This window comes from Benincasa hispida, chromosome 11, assembly GCF_027475165.1.
Source record: "Benincasa hispida cultivar pf3 chromosome 11, pf3_genome.v1.1, whole genome shotgun sequence".
Lineage (NCBI taxonomy): Eukaryota > Viridiplantae > Streptophyta > Magnoliopsida > Cucurbitales > Cucurbitaceae > Benincasa > Benincasa hispida.
The window spans coordinates 42,537,309-42,553,667 of record NC_143488.1 but is presented as its reverse complement, the minus strand read 5'-3'; the positions used below and the strand labels follow the sequence as shown (position 1 = coordinate 42,553,667).

The following is a 16,359-nucleotide window of genomic DNA, read 5'->3' as shown; positions in this document are numbered from 1 at the left end:
CACGACATGTTTAGTCTTATTATATATCATCGTTCATGATAGAGACTTACATTTCACCAGGATGACTATAGATAACATGACCTGAATCCTGAGTGAGTTGTGAATTCCTGCCTGTAAGGGCGGTTCTTTGATTTAAATCGGTGAGAATGGCCAGGTCGCCGACTCAATAAGCTTACCATTTTGAGGATTCGTCTAATTAGGGAGCTGGGAACACAGCTACACAAGAAAGAATTCACTCCTTCCCTAATGTCGGGTAAGTAGATAAATTGCTCCCTTGGCTGATTCTGAGGCTTGAACAATGTGGTACCACACCCTCTCCTGGCCCGAGAGGGGTTTGATCATAGTTGGACTATGATTTATTGTTCATTAGAGGGATTAAAAGTAGTGAAAAGGTAATTTTGGCCCAACTGTACTTACGAGCAATTTGTGAAGGGTCATCGTACTGTTGATTAGTTATATCCAATGTACACAAAAATATATTTGTAGTACGAAGAGTGCAGTTGTCGATCTTTAGTGAAGTGCTCGAAAGTTAATGGATGGTGAATAATTTAATTAAAGAGTAATTAATTATTCACATATCGTTGGAGCTTCAAGCTATAGGTCCATTAGGTCCCCTCGGTAGCTCAACGGGAATAAATGAAAATCAATTTTTGGATTAATTTAAATTGTTCAAATTAATTGAGGGAATTAATTATATATGATTAATTAAATTTTAATTATATGTGATATAATTACTTTAATGTATTTGATACATTATAATATTAAGTATTTATGAGAGGAAATAAATATTTGAATATGGTTCAAATATTAATTATATGAATTGGATTCATATAATTAAATTTAATGTAAATATGATTTATATTAAAAGTCATTTGTGAGAGAAAATTGAAACTATAGGTTATAGTTTAAATCTTAACTTAAATCTTAACTTATAGTTAAACGTTAACTATGAATAATTAATTAAGTCTTAACTATGACATTCTTGAAACTCAAAAGATTGAAAACTCAAGAATGATTATATGAATATTCTAAATTAGTGGATTATTTCAAGAAAATAGGAAAAGAAGTCCAAACTTTCAATCATGATCACTAATTCTTGCAACCTAATTACAATTTTACTATAGAGCCATGTAATTTTGCATATAAAAATCAATTAAATCTTATTTGTTAGTTCATTTTTAATTGATTTCATTAAAAATCTCAGTAAGAACATTCAAGAACAACAAATTGCATAAAAGAAATTGAAGGAAAATCTCAAGAATTTGCCAATCTACATAATCCCCAAGAAAGAAATTACCTACTCATGGAGAGGGAAATTCTTCGAGAAGTCCATTGAGTCTTGCATTGAAATATACAAAGATTGAACAAAAATTGACAGGATCTCTCAAGAATTATAAAGACAAGCTCTCAAATTTCATAAAATGATATCTCTCTATGTTGAAGTATTCTGAAAACTAAAGCTTTTATCTGTTGAGGGTTGTAGTAGGCTGGCACTTAGTTTGACGTTGGCTTGTGCGAGGCGTGTGCACTTTTTATTTTTTATTTTTTGTCAATCTCCAGGGCGTTGCAACGTTGGATACAGTGTTGCAACGCTCCCTTGTTTTACAGCATTTTAAAGCTTTCTATCTTATAGCGTTGGATTTAGTTATGGTGAGAGCATTACGACGCTTCGAGTGGTGTTGAAGCATGTTAAATTGGTTCAATTGAGGGGTAGAGTGGTAATTTGCCAACTTCGTTTCTTCTTAGTTGATTCTTTTGCCCAAATTGACTCCATTTAGCTCCAAATTTGTCATAATGACTCCATAAGTGTCGGGATTGAATTTTACCTATCAAATAAACATTTTAAGCAAACAATTGAAGAAGAATTGAGGGATTTAATACTTAGAGAATAGCTCTTTTCAAGACCTATCAACGAGGTTCCAACTTTTTGGGATTTTTCATTAGCACATGAGTTGGACATCCCTAATTCTGAAGTGGCATAAACTACTTTTTCGACCTCTCCATGACTCATAAGGTGTTTTAAAAAAACTCTTTGAGGGAATGTTGTTCAAGATGTAAACAACAGTCTCCACTTTATATCCCTAAAACGAATCAAGAAGTTAAGCATAGCTCATCATAAATCGAACCATGTCCAACAGTGTTCTATTTCTCCTTTCCGACACATCATTCTGCTGAGGTGTACTAGGGGCTGAGAGTTGGGACGTTATTCCATGTCCTATCATATAGTTCTGGAATCTTAAGTCCATATACTCTCTACCACCGATAAGATCGCAGTATTTTTATCTTTTTACTTAACAAGTTTTCAACCTCAGTCTTATACTTCTTGAACTTTGCAACTGTTTCAAACTTGTGTTGCATTAGATATAGATACTCATATCTAGAATAATCATCTATGAAAGAGATGAAATATTCATACTTCCCTCTTGCTCTTACATTCATCGGATCACAAAGATTAAATGTATAAATTCCAAGGTCTCTTTGGCTCTATAACCTTTTCCAATAAAAGATTGTTTTGTCGTTTTTCCTTCAAGACGTGACTCATATATAGGTAAAGATTTTTCTTCTAAACCATTTAGAAGTCAACTTTTCGCCAACCTCTCAATCCTATTGAAACTAGTGTGACATAACCTTAGATGCTAAAGGTGGACATTTTCTTTAAAAGAAACTCTTGGTCTTTTAGCAATTGTTGTCGTTCTGAACATTTTAGTATTTAGGACAACCTTTGTAACTAACGGCCTTAGTATATACAAGTTACTTTCCATTAAACCAAAGTCTACCTGCATTCCATTCTTAAAAATAAACACTTTATTTAAGAGAATGATAGAGAAAGCTTTTGTTCAACCAGACAAGAAACAAAGATTAAGTTCCCCTTAATACTATGAACTACATATATGTCATCTAATAACATATATAGTTTTTTGTCTAAAAATAATTTAAGCCAACCTACAGCAATAGCTGAAACGGCCTCACCGTACTGACTCAAAGAGCCATTATCTCTAGCTACTAACTGTCTCCAAGAATTAAATCCCTGATTGGAAAAACATACGTGATTAGTAGCCCCTGAATCAATTATCAAGGCAGAATCATCATTCTTTACTAAGCATGTCTCCAAGACAAATAAATCAGATTTAACATCATTTGATTTCTTCCTTTTTTTGGGGAGTAGTGGGATCAACTTTATACCTCTTTGATTAAATTCATTAGAGTTGGCAACATTTTCCTTCTCTATTAGTCCCTTGACATTCAATATGGATCGGAGTTTGTTTGGAGAGCTGACATTACTAGTTTCGTGAATATCAACCCATTTCTGCTCGAATTGTGAGAACTTTCGCTCAAATAATTTTTGCGTTGATTGCATGATCTTAAGTGTAATGACCATGCTCTCAAATATTTTAGCTAAGACATCAAGTATGCTCGCCAAAATGTGAACTCGGGGGTTATAATTGGCCTCTATCCACCTTTCGTATCATCACAAACACTTCGTGTTGCATCAGGGTTTGGGACTGGAGGACATTCCTTAGTCAAGACGAAGTTAAGGCCGTTTACCACGAAAATAGCTTTAATTGAATCTTTACAAGTTGTATAATTAAATTCGATCAAACAAGTAGAAGCAAGCGACGAACAAAATTTGACATTTTACTGAAATGAATGTTAGGAAACTGATTCTTGAAAGTCTTTATTAATCATAACGAGTTGCCACAAACTTTCGGAGTAGCAACTAAACGATGAACAAACTCTTTATTAAACGATAAGAGACAAACAAAGACTAGACGATCGCTTAACAACTCCAAATGATCGTTTACAAAACTCTATACAATCGCTGAGTAACACTAGATGATTGCCCATAAAACACCACGCGATCGCTTACAAGGTACTACACAATCGCTTACAAAACATTACACGATCCCTTACCAAATACTATACGATCGCCTACCAAATGCTATACGATCATTGAGCTCTGATACATGATCTCTTAGTAGAAGTAGGCGATGCGCGGCACACTACGTTGAACTCTCCATGATAGAGACTTCTGAACTCCCACTCTCGAGGCCCCCCTTCCTCACTCTTGATATTCAGACTTCATTATCCTCTCTTTCCGTTTCTTTCTTCTTTTAAACCACCACTTCTCCCAACAGAATTGGAAGTCGTCCTTAATCGATTCAACCGCCTCTCATCTATTCTTTATTTCTTGATATTTCCACATAATTGGAGGCCTATCATTACCTCCCCCCTCCACCTTTACCTTGTCCTCAAGGTAAAGTTCTGGTTATCCGACCCATTTCTTTAGCTGCAACACATGAAACACTCGATGGATCAACACTGCTTTCTGAAGGTTCAACTTGTAAGCTACTAATTCGACTCTATCCACTGCCTGATGTGCCCCATAATACTTGGGAGATAATTTCACATTCTACTTTTACGGAACTGAAATTTGGCAATAGGGCCGTAACTTCAGCCATACCCAATCATCAACTTGGAATCCAACATCATGTCGCTCCTTGTCAGCAAACTTCTTCATTTTCTTTTGAGCCAGCCTCAAATGCTCTTTAAGCTCGCGCAATGTAGAATCTCTATCTTACATTTGTTGGCCCAAAGTCTCATTGGTCGTACAATCCTTCCCATAGTAAATCAACACTGGAGGTTGTTGTCCATACACAATCTAAAAAGGGAAAAAACCAGTAGAAGCATTATTTGTTATATTACTCCAATAGTTTGCCCAATGCCATAAGTTAATCCATTCTTTCGGTCGCTCACCATAGCAGTACCTCCAATTCATTTCCACGCTGCAATTCACCTGTGTGATCATTTGTTAGACATGAAGCTATCAAATATGTGTATGTGACACGTATGAAGGATGGGATCAATGTGAGAGAACATGTTCTCGACATGATGGTCCATTTTAACATTGCAAAGGCTCACGGGGCTATGGTAGACAAAACAAGTTAAGTAAGCATGATACTGGAATCTTTTCCTGTGAGCTATTTGTTGTTCAGAACAAATGCTGTAATGAACAAAATCACTTATAACTTAATAACGTTGTTGAATGAATTGCAAACTTATTAATCGATGATGAAACTCAAGGAAAAGGAAATAAATGTTATTTCTAAATCGAAAAAGTTTTACAAAGGGTCTACGTCTGGTACGAAACCCGTTGATGATAAGAAAGCCGGTCCTTCTTCTTCTTCTAAAGATAAAACCATACAGATAAAACCGCTGCGAAGAAAAAAAAAACTCCCAAGGGAAAATGTTTCCATTGTGGAGAGGTTGGGCATTGGAAGCGTAATTGCCCAAAATATCTGGCTGAAAAGAAAGCAAAAAAGAATAAACAAGGTAAATATGATTTACTAGTTGTTGAAACATGTATAGTGAAAAATTCTCACCTTACTTGGATATTAGATTCAGGTGCCGCTAATCATGTTTGTACTTTTCTACAGGAAACTAGTTCTTGGAGAAGACTTTCTGAATATGTGATAACTTTCAAAGTGGGCACAGGTGAAGTCATTTCAGCTGAAGCAGTGGGAGATGTGAAGTTGTTTTTTTTGGAGATTCTTTTATCTTACTCAAGAATGTGTTCTTAATACTAAGATGAAAAGGAATCTGATCTCCATTTCTTATCTTTTAGAGAATATGTACAGTGTATCTTTTGAATGTAATGAAGTGTTTGTTTATTCAAAAGGTGTTCATATTTGTTCTGCTAGACTTGCAAATAACCTATACATATTACAACCAACGAAAGAAAAAGCTATTTTAAATATAGAGATGTTTAAAAAAACTAAAACTCATAATAAAAAGCGGAAATATTCTTCTAACGCCTATCTTTGGCACCTCAGGTTTGGTCACATTAATCTCAACAGGATTGAGAGATTGGTAAAAAAGGGTTATCTAAATCAGTTAGAAGACAGTTCCCTACCTCCATGTGAATCATGTCTTGAAGGGAAAATGACGAAAATATCTTTTTCTGACAAAAGTCTTCGTGCAAAAAACCTCTTGAACTTATACATTCAGACCTTTGTGGTTCGATGAATGTTAAAGCACGAGGAGGATATCAGTATTTCGTCAGTTTTATTGACGATTACTCTCGATATGGATATATTTACTTAATCAGTCACAAGTTTGAAACTCTTGAAAAGTTCAAAGAATTTAAGGTTGTTACTGAAAATCAGTTAAGTAAATGAACTAAAACACTTCGATCTGATCAAGGTGGTGGTGAGTATATGGATTTATAATTCCAGAACTATCTAGTAGATCATGGAATTTAATCCCAACTCACACCACCTGGAACACCACAACAAAACGGTATTGTAGAAAGGAGAAATCGAACCTTGTTGGACATGGTTCGGTCTATGATGAGTTATGCTCAATTACCTCAATCCTTTTGGGGATATGCAGTACAGACTACAATTTATATTCTGAACGTTGTTCCATCCAAAAGTGTTTCAGAAATACCATATCAATTATGGAAAGGACGCAAAGCAAGTTTACGTCATTTCTGCATCTGGGGTTGTCCAACACAGGTATTGGTACAGAACCCTAAAAATTTGAAAACACGTTCGAAATTATGCCTATTTGTATGATATCCCATGGAAACAGAAGGAGGATACTTTTATGATCCCCAAGAAGATAAAGTGTTTATATCGACAAATGCAACTTTCTTGGATGAGGATCATATTAAGAATCATCTACCACATAGTAAACTAATATTGTAAGAAATGTCTAAACATACTACAGAAAAATCAACATGAGTTGTTGATCAAGCTGGTTCATCAACAATGGTTGTTGTCTCGTCACATCCATCCCAAGAGTTGGGGATGTCTCGTCGTAGTGGGAGGGTTATTCAACAACCTGAACGCTATATGGGTATAACAGAAACTCAAAACATCATATAAGATGATGATTTAGAGGATCCATTAACCTTTACCTACGTTAGCATGCAACTCTTTATTATAGATTTTAATTCTAATTCTATTTAATTTATAACTATTATAAGGTTAAATGAAATAATTCAAACCTATTTCCATACATCTAATGACATACTTTAAGGAATTATAACAATTATAATTTAGTAAAATGTTGTCATGCTTCATGCATTCCATTTTCATTGCATCATATATAACTATTATATAATAAAGTAACGAAAATAAATAACATCCATTCTTACATCTAAACTATATAATATAACAATTATAATATAAATGATGCATGGACATGTTATTAATGCATGGTATCATATCATATAACTACTATATAAATTATGCATGGATATGCTTTTCATTAATAATATAACTCTTATATTAAATTAATGAAACTATATAAAACATGCATTTAGAATATAACTCTTACATTAATAAACACATGAGCATGCTAAATATTCATACAAACATATAATATAATGTTTATATTAAATATGATGCATGAGAAATGTATATTCTAAGGTGAGATTTTAAATAATACTATGTAACATACATTATGACATATAATTAATTTAACCATATATAAAATGTAAAAATTACATTAGAATAACAAGTTTGACTGAATTTTGGCACCCCTAAAAATTAACTAAATTTATATAAATTTATATTAATCTAATAAATTAAAAAAATAATACAAATTTCAAGAAAAAAACAAAAAAAAATAGTTGCAGGGCTCGAACACGCAACTGCTCGGACGGAAAACATGCGCGCCTCACGCTAAAATCATTGAGATGCTATGGAAACTAGCTCTGTTTTGCTTCGCATCGGAGCACCGAAGCACTAGAGTACTACGTTAAAACTTTGATGCACGTAATGCAAAGTTCTACTTCGGTTTTGCACCAATTTCTTCCATTCTTGATCCTGATCAATAGCAACGCTTGCCACATTCAAGATCGAGACTTTACTGACTCGATGGCAGTAAAATAAACACCAAAAAGAATGGGGCCTTACACATATTTAATCAAATTAAATAAAATATACCTTACGGTGCCAAGATCCAAAAACGCCCAATTACAAACCTCATTCCAAAAAAATATAGAGGTATTCAACACATTCATACATTCACAATGTATAACGAAAATCTCACCTTTACTCTGATTTTCAAATTGAATGGGGAATTAAAATTATACGATTGGCTTTGATACCAATTGAAGAGATTGAATCCCAGGTGGAAGCATGTGAATGACGGATGTTTTAATTTTCAATCGATTAATGCATAAAATTCAGAGACATACATGAACGAAATTCATAGTATAGACATAAAAACCGAAATTCACAACATGCTTTAAGAGGAAAGGAAAAGGAATTGAGGCTTATCCTTGAAGAATACCCAATCTTCATGAGGCTTCCCCATTATTCTCAAGGATGAGAATCAATGCGAAGTTGTGGGCCCGCAACATTTAATTTTGGGAGAAGGGAAGGAATAATTTTTAGAGAATTCACAGATCAATTTTCACATAGAAGGTTTTTGTTCTATAGAGAAATGTAAGAAGAAGAAGATCTTCTCTCTCACTCTGTCAAACGTGAATTTTCATCTCGTAAAATGAGTAGATGATGAGAGATAAAGCAGGGGAGGAAGTTATCAACTTCCTTCCTTTTTATTTAATGTCTTTTTTTTTTTAATTTAAAACTTAAATTAAATATAAAAGATTATATATTAATAAAACCAATATTAATAAAACTATATATTATATCATATATAATATATAACCTATAGTTTATATTATATCTCATATAATATAACCTATAGTTTATAAATCTCTCAAATAACCTATAGAATTAATATGAATCAAATGCACATTAATTTTAAGCTATAGTTTTTATATGAATCATATTCATATAATTAATATTTGAGTCATATTCATATATTTATTTCTCTCATTAAAAATTTATAATATAATATATCATGTACATTATGTTAATTATATCTCATATAATTAAATCCTTTTAATTAATTTGAACAATTCAAATTAATCCAAAATTAATCTGATTCTCATTAATTCTAATTGAGCTAACGAGATGACCTTATGGACCTATAGATTGAAGCACCAGTGGTACTTGATTAATTAATTAAACTCTTTAATTAAATTAATCAATCTCCATTAACTACCGGTCACTCCACTAATGATCGATACTGCACTCTTTGTAAAATAGATATATTTCTGTGTCCATTGGATATAACTAATCAACAAGCATTGACCCTTCACAAATTGATCATAAGTACAGCTACGCAAAAATTATCGTTTTGCACCTGCAGTTACGTCTAACTTTTTAAGTATCACTAATCTCTCTAATGAACAAAAAGTTATAGTCCAACTATAACCAAATCTCACTTTGATCAGGAGAGGTGAGGCGCCTCATTGTTCAAGCCTCAGAATTAGCCCTTAAGGGTGAAGGAAATCGGAATCAAGATTTCCATGAGCAGCGGAACAAGATAATTCCAAATTACAATCATGAATCAACAAATCATTTATAGTTGACTTCAAACAAACGGTTATGCAAATATATAGAGAAATTACAGCATGAACAATACAAATGTATAATGAGAAAAACTCTACGCACATAGGAGGATGCGACTCCACACTCCATTGCACGACTCTAATCGAACAATAGCAACTACGAGCACTCGATCTACACAACTGCAACACCGCAATGAACACCACACAAACACTTTGCGCTCATCCTCAATGATCTCCTCGATCACAAACTCCTCCGCAACACGAACGGCCTCCACAGCACCACGAATGGCCTCCAGAAAACCTCGACGATGTCAAGTTGAGTCTGACACCACAAACAAGGTGACCTTGGTATTCTTGGTGTGAGAATTCAGAGGATGGGCTCTGTTCGAACTTGGTATGAGGCAGACGAGCGGAGGAAACACTGATCTCGTACACGATTGGGCAAGAGGGAGATGGCGGAGACCTATCGTATAGGTCGATGGCCAATCATTTAGATAAAGCTATGCGATCTTCTAAAAAAAGTTATGCGATCGTTTAGCTCTATCGTTTAGATCGGTCTGTCACGTACAGACTCTACACGATTGGGCCAGCGATCGTCTAGAAAAGCTATGTGATCGTTTAGTAAACACTGCACGATCATTTAGCTCGCACCTGCACGATCGTTTAGCTAGCCCAACCGTCGTTTGGTAAATCTGTATTTACTTGACAACTCGTGAGTTTCTTTTTCGCCGGAGAGAAAAATCAATTTCAAAATTTTGTAAAAACTTCTTTTCAAAATAGGAAAACAATTTCCTTTTAAACTCACGGTTACCATGATCCAATATCCACCCACTACTTTGGTTATTTAAAAGAAAAGGCATTAATTATCCAATAATTAATATTATTATAAACATAAATGATAACCAACTTATCATACTATATTTATAACCTATAGTTTTAATATTTCATCTCATGAAATATATAAACCATAGTTCTTTTTCTATTCCATAGTACTAAATGTAAATCTCATTTACATCAATCATCCATTACACTAGATGTATCTCATACATCATACCGATTATATCATATATAATCAAAATACCTCTTGTCAATTTGAACATTTCAAATCAACACCAAGAACTGATCCTCAACAGAATCCAAGCTACCAAGGGGACCTTATGGACCTGTATTCGAAGCTCTAACGGTACGTGAATAACTGACTAAACTCTTTAGTCACGGGATCTACCATCTAATAACTGCTAGACACTCTACTAAAGACCGACAACTGAACTCTCCTCACTACAGATATATTATGTGTCCATCTTAATCAATCAGCAGTATGACAACCCTTCACAGATCGCTCGTAAGTAAAGCTGGGCCAATAACCGTTATGCTCCTATAGTTACATCTGTCTCCTTAAGTACCACTGATCCCTCTAATGAACATAAATCATAGTCCTACGATGACTGAGTCTTCTCTTCCAAAGAGAAGTTGTGGCCACTATGTTCAAGCCCCGGAATCAACCTTTAAGGGAGCAATCTCTCTATTTATCCCTGCTTCAGGAATGGAGTGAATTTCATCTTGTGGATTGAGTTTCCAGCTCCCATATCAGACAAGTCCCCAAAAAGGCAGGCTTGTTGAGTTGGCAATCTGGCCACTCTCACCCATACTAATCAAAGGACCGCCCTCAAAGGCAGGAGTTCACAAAACACTCAGGATTGAGGTAGTGTCACCTATAGTCGTTTAGGTGAGATGCAAATCTCTGGTATCAATGGCGTTATATACAGAGTCTAGTCATCTCGTGGTCCAGGTCTTATATAAACTCTTTGTATACACCCCCGCTCCACGTCTCCACATGAATGGTCAGGATCTACTATCTGTAGTAGTTTACAACACTTGCAAACCTCTACAAAGTAGGCCGTATCCGTAGTGTCACCAAGATCAGGTATCCCACCTTAATCCTTATACTACAGACCGATTTAGGTTATCACTTAAGGCATGATCCACTTGTATATCACATATACATGCTTAAGTTCACATAAGATATCCAACGAGCTTTGTTTATTGGATATGAGTAAATGCTAGAATTAAATAACACTTATATTATTCATTAAACAATGTGCATCTTTACAAAACAACGATACTCCGGGAGAAGTAGGACACCAATCCCAACAAAGGGAACAATTTCTCTACTTACCCTAACAATAGAGAATGAGTAAATTCATTCTTGTGTAGTTATGTTTTCAACTCCCAATTAAACGAATCCCAAAATGGGTCGGCAAAATTGGTCACTCTCACCCATGCAAATCAAACAACCGTTCATAAGCAAGAGTTCACAAGTCACTTAGGATTCAGGTCAAGTCACCTACGGTTATCCTGGTGAAATATAAGTCTCTTCTAACAATAGTGTTATAAAGAGAGAGTATTCATTTTGTGGTTCGGTCAGATAGAAATTATTTGTATAGGATACCCATGTTCACATGTCTACACATGAATGATCAGGATCGAATTATTTGTAGCACTTTACAGAACTTGTAACAATGACGAAGCAGATCATATCCGTAGCATCACCAGGATAAGGTACCCAACTTTATCCATCTACTACAGACCATTCGAGTTATCATTTAAGCATGATCCACCTGTATGTCTCTACATACATGTTTAAATTACATAAAATAACTTAAGATCTTAGTTTATTGGATTGAGTACATGCACATAAAATGATAATTATTTAATAGATAATAATTTGTTTACAGATTTTACAAACTACGAAAATACAAAAGAGATTTAGGACACCAACCCTAACAAACGCACCGTCAATTAGTTATATCTAATGGACACAGAAATATATTTGTAGTGTGAAGAGTACAGCTATTGGTCTTTAGTGGAGTGGCAGGCGTTAAGATGTCTAATTGTTGATATTCTTATTTTCTTAACTTCTAATCCTGTTGTGCCTTTACACTATGATAATCAAGCTACTTTAGCTAGGGTTGGTAATAAAATATATAATGGGAAAAGTAGGCATATCATAATTAGACGTAATGTTATTATATTGATCATGGTGTGATCTCTATTGATTCTATCAGGTCTAAAGAGAACCTAGTGGATTCATTTACAAAAGGCCAGTGCGCAAGCAAATTTCTGAATCATCAAGAGGAATAGGACTAAAATCCATAATATAGTTACCACAAAGGACACCTAACCTCAAAGATTGGAGATCCTATGACAGAAGTTCAATGGGTAACAACAAAATTGGAGTGTGACTATGAGAGCACTAACAAATAAAATATTTTTTGTCCCATTCCTAAGGTGGTAGTGCTTATAATATGATGATCAAGAAGAGTTAAGCATTAGATTAAACCAAGGCATGCATGGGTGTTGGTCACAAACAATGCTTGGAGGTTTGACCTATATGGGTGTTGTAATGAGATCGTTGCAATAGGGAGTTGGGCTACTCCTTTAAAACACTCGTGAAAACGGGATATGTGTGCACGACCGTCTAAAGCGCAAAACAGACCAGAACTTCTAAATTAACTTGCATTATGTGTGAGGTAAGTGGAAGCTTGATTTAAAGGACCTAGTTCAAGACTATGTTCACTATGGCACCTTAAATGGATATTTATTTTCACTAAGTGGATATTTAAACCCGGAAGGTACCTACACCTATTGCATAGTAAAAATGCTCACATCTTGTTGTTTCTTTTCAAAGAAGAATTTGATATATTTTGAAAATCATAAATTACACGAAGGATTATTAGATAATTTAATTGATTTTCATATATTATTTTATGTTAATTTTATCCTAATTATGTAATTATATTTTATTTTAAAAACTTTAAGGAGTCTTTAACGTTACATAGAATTGGTTAGGGCTTTTTAATCATCATTTTTCTTTCGTAGAAAGATACAGTTTTGTGACAAACACATAAAATACGCAATCTTGAAGGGTGTTTCATCTTAGGAGTGGAGTGCTGAATTACTCAGTGCAAGTAGGGTACGCCTTCTTTAAAGATAGCATCAACGTGCCTCAACCCAAAAATCACCAAACCTTTGATTTCTGATTGAATATTTTGGTGTTTAGTTATTTGGCTTTAGAATTCTTATCTTTTTATTCACTATTTGATTGTAGAGTTTTCCAATAAGTATTACCCTTCCAAAAATATGAAGATCAAAATGAACTAATATCTAAATTTATATATTAAAGTCTAAAATTAATTAAACTAAAATATAGTTGACATTAAACAACCACAATCACAAAAATGTATATTAATGAAAATTAGCAAAGGAGCCCTTCTTAGAAGGTGAGCCTTAAGTTAGCCTGTTGAAAGTCCAAAAATCGACCCCAAGTCCAATTCAAGTCAGATCCAAATTCAATTAAAAGTTAAAGTTGGATCTCAACATATTTATTCACTGAATTTACAAGGGTGTTCATTGGGCCGACGAAATTAGTTTGTATCTTTTTGAGAAATTGGACGATATAACAAGATTCCAAGTTTCGTTCCTATCTTTATTGGAAATTGATATAATTAAGATGATAATCAATTTAAATTTATTTAGTATGAAATTTGAATCTTTGAAGTTGATACAAGATTTGAAATTTGCAAATTTTAAATTTAAGAGGAAACGGTATAATAGTCAACCTTAATTAGTCATTTTAAAAAACTCAATAAATTTCAGTAGAATTCGAAATGTCAAGATCCATATTATGTAGGTGTCAATTGGAAGTTTGGAAAGTTGCATTTGTTACTATGGTAATTATTAAGTTGCAATGTATTTGATTTTTTTTTTTAACGTTTTTGCAACTTTTCAACTTCAACTTATGAACATTAGATATTTATTTGTAAGTGAGAATAATTTTGGCAATTTGTTATTAGTATGTTTAATTATTTAATACAATTTTACCATGTTCACAATTTTAAAAGCTTTTTACTATTTTTCAAATGAAACATTTATATTTGTTATTTATCTTGTTAGCCCATTCTTTATATATTACTATTTTATATATAAAAAGTTGGAACTTTTTAATATTATTTTAAAATTTAATTATACTGTTTTTTTAAAGAGATTATAATCGTTTGTTACTATTACTATTATGATGGGTTGAAAAGGATATTAATAATTTAATCCTTTAACAAAATTCAGTAAATCAAATCTCAAGCTAGGGCTCTCTTCATCAATGGCGCATCGAAACTTTGTTTTTCTAATTTCTTTTTTTTTTTTCAATTAATTATATTTCTTCTCGGCTTCAATAGCTTAGCACGAAGATCCACGGCGTCGATCTCATCGGCGTAGTTCTCCGGCCGGTAGTAGCCAGTGACCGGATCTGGGACCCATGCCGCCTTCTCCGTACTTGTTTCAGATTCTTCTTTCTTCATCATTCCGTTACTTCGTGCCGGAATTCCTTCCGCCGCCGAGGTAGACGCCACTCTTTGTGACGCCGCCATTGCTTCCGCCGTATATCCACGCCTGTCCAAGCACACCACGTTAAAATACTGCTTTACTTTTATTAGTTCATAAACATTTGGTTTCATTTACTTCATATATAAAAATATGGGGATTTTGAAACTGTTTACCTAAAATAATAAAATTTAATTTTCTTCCCAACGTTTATCCCATTGTCCAATAAAAAACGGCCCCAGTAGTTTCTCCAATTTCTCGATGTCTAATCAAATTCTAAAAACAAAACGTGTTTGAAAATACGAACGGAAATTAATAACAAAATATAAAAATTAAAAGTTTCATTTGGTTTTTAATTTTTGATCTTCACGATAATTTCATCTTAATCTCGTTACTCTAACTAAAATTTCGAAAGCATGAATAGATTCTTAAGAAATTACTCTCTCTTTTGATAAATAAAATAGTTCTCAAATAGGACTAAACTCTTTTCATTTTATACTTTTAAAATTAAATCTAAATTTGTAAACGTTACAAGAAATATTTTGTATTATATGTGTTTATATATAAATACCTGAAGAGAGCGTGAAAAGATCCATGAGGAACGAGACTGGACATGATCTTTCCGGAGAAGAAGCGAGCCATCGTCAATAGAAATTTCTGTTTGTTTCTCGGGAAAATTTACAGTAAAAAGAGAGGAAAAAAGGAGAGCGTTGTTTTTTGTACGTCTCTGGGTTTCTCACAGTTATTTGAGTATGAGAAATATGGAAACACCCAATGAGGATTTATATAAAAGAAATGTAGAAACAGATGATATTTGGAAATAGGAAATGTCATATGGAAACTGGAATTAAATCAAACTTAGAAATTATTTCCAAATTTACGATTCATTCTATAAATATATTCCCTTTCCTAATTGGTTTCTAGTTCCGTTTTAACTTTATTTGAGGATATCATTTTTATTTTTTAAAATATTTTTCTTCATGTAATTATACAACTTATTGGTTTAAATCCTATTTTGATCCCTAAACTTTGATCCTACTCTATTTTCGTCGCGACACTTTTAAAAGTGTTTATTCTAGTCACTACACTTTTCAAAACTGCTTACTCTAATCCCTGTTATCAAAATTTTGTCAACTCTTAAACAAAATGGTAAAATTACTTGTATTTTTGAATGACTAAAAACTATCAAATAAGTTAGTCACGCTAAAAATTCGAGTGTTTTGAATTTGAATTAAGTGGTAAAATGATTTTCTATAGGAGATCTCAAATGACATTTTGGGTTCAAATCACTATTTGGGGATATTAGTTGTTTACATTTTACTTCACTTTCATTTTGCTCAACGCATGTTAGATGTAATTTTATCTTTAAATAGTTTCTTTCCTTAAAAAGTTAATCAAATTTTAACAACAGAAACCAAAATATAAACATTTTTTAAAATATTTAGAGATTAAAATATATGTTTTTTAAAGTTCAATGACCAAAATAGAACAAGATTCATAAAATTCAAAGAACAAAATAGGATTTAAACCTAACTTATTTGTAGGTGTTAAAA

The 16,359-nt window shown here is 33.3% G+C and overlaps 1 pseudogene; it reads right to left on the bottom strand.

Moving 5' to 3' along the window:
- Positions 1-14,536: 14,536 nt before the first annotated feature.
- On the bottom strand, positions 14,537-14,940 carry LOC120090237 (late embryogenis abundant protein 2 pseudogene; annotated as a pseudogene).
- Positions 14,941-16,359: the final 1,419 nt, after the last annotated feature.